The sequence below is a fragment of the Gossypium hirsutum genome, chromosome A04, assembly GCF_007990345.1.
Source record: "Gossypium hirsutum isolate 1008001.06 chromosome A04, Gossypium_hirsutum_v2.1, whole genome shotgun sequence".
Lineage (NCBI taxonomy): Eukaryota > Viridiplantae > Streptophyta > Magnoliopsida > Malvales > Malvaceae > Gossypium > Gossypium hirsutum.
In genome coordinates, this window is record NC_053427.1 from 28,074,841 (window position 1) to 28,078,695 (window position 3,855).

The following is a 3,855-nucleotide window of genomic DNA, read 5'->3' on the forward strand; positions in this document are numbered from 1 at the left end:
GGTTCATATAGACAGTCACCTTGGTACCTACAAGATAAGATTGAAACTTGTCAAAAGAAAACAAAATAGCAAGTAACTCTTTCTCTGTTACCGTATAATTTAGTTGAGCTCCTGTCAAAGTTTGACTTGCATAGTAAATGGGATGAAAACATTTGTTCCTTCACTGACCCATGACAGCTCCTATCGCGACGTCACTTGCGTCACACATCAATTCAAATGGAAAATCTCAGTCTGGTGTGACGATTATGGGTGCGAAAACTATTCGACTCTTCAAATCATTGAAAGCTCCTAAGCACTCTTCATCAAATTTGAACGCCATGTCCTTCTCCAATAATTTGCATAAGGGTTTAGCAATTTTGGAGAAGTCCTTGATAAATCTTTGATAGAAACCGGCGTGGCCCAAAAATCTCCAACACCCTTTACAGATTTTGGAGGTGTGAGTTTCTCTATAACAACTACCTTTGCTTTATCAACCTTTATTCCATGAATTGTTATCCGATGCCCTAGGACAATATCTTCTCATACCATGAAATGGCACTTTTCCCAGTTGAGTACCAAGTTTGTTTCTTCGCATCGCCTTAGTACCTTCACTAGATTGGCTAAGAAATCATCATAAGTATCTCCAAATACTAAAAAATCATCCATAAAAACTTCCAAATACTTCTCATCCATGTCAGTAAAAATAGACATCATACATTTTTGAAATGTAGTACGTCCATTACATAAACCAAATGGCATGCTTCTAAATGCAAATGTACCGTAAGGGTAGGTGAATGTTGTCTTGTGTTGATATTTTGGTGCTACTGTAATCTGATTATACCCCAATATCCATCGAGAAAATAGTAATAGTATCGCCTTGCGAGTCTATCCAGCATCTGGTCCAAAAACGACAAAGGAAAATGATCTTTCCTAGTCGTCTTTTTCAGCTTTTGTTAATCGATGCAAATTCTCCATCCCGTAACCGTTCTAGTTGGAATCAACTCGTTATTCTCATTTTCAATGACCGTGATACCTCCTTTCTTTGGCATGCACTGGACTAGACTTACCCATGAACTGTCTGAGATGGGGAAAATTATACCCGCATCTAACCACTTGATGATTTCTTTATTGACTACATCCTTCATGATGGGGTTCAATCTTCGTTGTCCAAAAATCGTCCCTTTTTTTCCATCTTCCAAGATAATCTTATGCATGCATACAGATGGACTAGTATTGCAAATATCGGCTATTGTCCATTTGATGCCTTATTGAATTGTTTCAACACCAGGATGAGTTTCTCTTCTTGGTCACTAGTTAATTTTGCTGAAACAATCATAGGAAGAGTAGAAGCGCTACCTAAATAAACATATTTTAGATGTGAAGGTATTACCTTGAGTTCTAATTTAGCTAGCTCATCAATTGACACTTTTTGTTAGGCATAATCCCTTTTCTCTAATTTCAAAGACTTAAAATGGGATTGCGGATTAAATCCCTTTTGATTAGCTTTTAAAAATGCTAAGTATTCATCCTCCTCTTCATCATTCAGAGGATCTAATGTCAAAATTTGTTCCAACGGATCCTCAACATAGTTGAGCTCCTTCTCTACTATTAAATACTCTAAATCGGATATTGCAGAACAATCATCAATTGTGTCAGGAAATCGGATAGGCTTAAAAACGTTAAATGTTACCTGATCATCCTGAACACACATAGTAAGCTCGCTCTTCTGCACATCAGTAAGGGTCTTTCCGGTTGCTAAGAATGGTCTTCCTAAGATAAATTTATCTACACGTACCAATACATCCTCGATTTTTCCTTCTGGATGTGTTAAGGATTGATCTTCTAATTGAAGTGTAACCGTAGTAGGTCTAACTTCACCTATCCCCAACTTCCTAAATATTGACATAGGCATCAAGTTAATACTTGCACCTAAGTCACATAATGCCTTACCACAACATGTTGCTCCAATGTTGCAAGGTATGGTAAAACATCCAGGATCCTTCAACTTTAGGGGTAGTTTGTCTTGAAGATTTGCACTGCATTCTTTGAATTTGACAGGATATCCTTCATGAATTTGACATAGTTTGACATTTTCTCAAGTGCTTCAACCAATGGAATGTTGATATGAAGTTGCTTGAGTACGTCTAGGAACTTCTTAAATTGAATCTCCTGCTTCTACTTTTGAAGTCTTTGAGGGTAGGGTCGTGGAGGTTTCTTTACTAGAACTGGTTCATTCATTTTCTGCGGTAATTCTGCATTTAACAGAGTTATTAGTTGATCAGAATTAGTTGGTTCTGAAATTACGTTGTCGGGCTTTACATATTATGGTTCTTGTGAAACTAGGATTTCAACACTTGGTTGAACTTCCTCTGAATCTTGAGCGTCAGCTTGCTCCTTTTCAGCTTTAATGGTGTTGGAATTTACTGTCTTTCCACTCCTCTATGTCAACGCTTTGTAATGTTCCTTCGTTGAATTCCTCAGATTCTCTGTATCACTAGGTAAAGCACCTTGTGGTCGGTTCCTGAGTTTAGTTGCAAGCTGGCCCATTTGGTTTTCTAGATTCTTCAATGTAGCTACTTGGATTTGGATTAAGGCATCATTCTTAGCCATGTATGCCTTTAACAAATTTTCTAAGCCATTGGATGGTTCAGCTTGGGTTGGTTTCTGAACTTGTTAGAAGAAACTAGGTGGCTGGGTTGGTCTAGGTTGGGCGTAAGTGTTACTGGCTCCAACCCATTGGTTACTTCAGGAAAATTTTGGGTGGTTTTGCTACGATGGGTTATAGAAATTGGATTACAGTCCTTGCCTTCCTCGATTTTGGTTCTAGTTACATATATAGTACATGGATTCTGGGTTTGACGGACATTCTTGAAACAAATGTCCTTCCCCACAATAGACATAGGCTATATTTTCAAATTGGGTTGGTGGTTGTGCTACAAAACTGTTAGCCCCATTAATAGTAAGAGTTTTTAACATTGAGGATATTGGTGATACTTGAGATGCGAGTGAACTAAGAGCATCCACTTCATGTATTCTGGCAACTCGTCTTGTTGACGTTGCTCGATTGGTTAGACATTGGTAATTGTTGTTGGCAATCCTCTCAATGATTTCATAAGCCTTATTATAAGACTTAGAAAGGAAAGCACTGTTAGCAGAAGTGTCCACTACCATCATCGTGTGAGCATTGAGACCATTATAAAATGTCTCAAGTTGGATGCAATGTGGAATTCCATGATGAGAGCACTTCTGTAATAATTCTTTATACCTTTCCCATGCCTCATACAAGGACTCATCATCCATTTGTTGGAAAGTAGTGATCTCATTCCTCAACTTAGCATTCATGCTAGGAGGGAAATACTACATAAGGAATCTTTCTGCTAACTCTTGCCATGTCAAAATTGAGTTCGGTGGCAATGAGTTCAACCAGGCTCGAGTTCTGTCCCTTAGTGAATATGGGAACAACTTCAATCATAATGCATCTTTGGGTACTCTGGCTAACTTGAAAGAATCGCTCACCTCCATAAATAGTCTTAAATGTAGGTGAGGATCTTTAGTAGGCATTCCAGAGAATTGGCCTACTGTTTGAAGCATCTGAAACATGACTAGCTTCGGCTCAAACTATTGTGCATCAATTTCGAGTCTCCAAATACCCGGATTAAGATCATGAAACACTGGCACGACATAATGTCGTAAAGCTCTATCCCTATCATCAGCAATAAGGATAGAATTTTGAGAAGGGTTTGCTCAATTTCCTTGATTTGGATTTTCAAAGTTCATCTCTTCAGTCCTTCTCTAATTTGTTTGTCTTCTTCGCTTTCGAAAAGTTCATTCTATCTCAGGGTCTATAGGGAGTAGGTCAATAATCCGGTCAATACT

The 3,855-nt window shown here is 38.3% G+C and overlaps 1 non-coding gene across 1 annotated transcript; it reads left to right on the forward strand.

The window, feature by feature from the left end:
- The first annotated feature begins 3,205 nt into the window (after positions 1-3,205).
- Positions 3,206-3,312, forward strand: LOC121228327 (small nucleolar RNA R71). Its single transcript, XR_005925903.1, has one exon. It is a non-coding gene; the product is annotated as a small nucleolar RNA R71 (small nucleolar RNA).
- Positions 3,313-3,855: the final 543 nt, after the last annotated feature.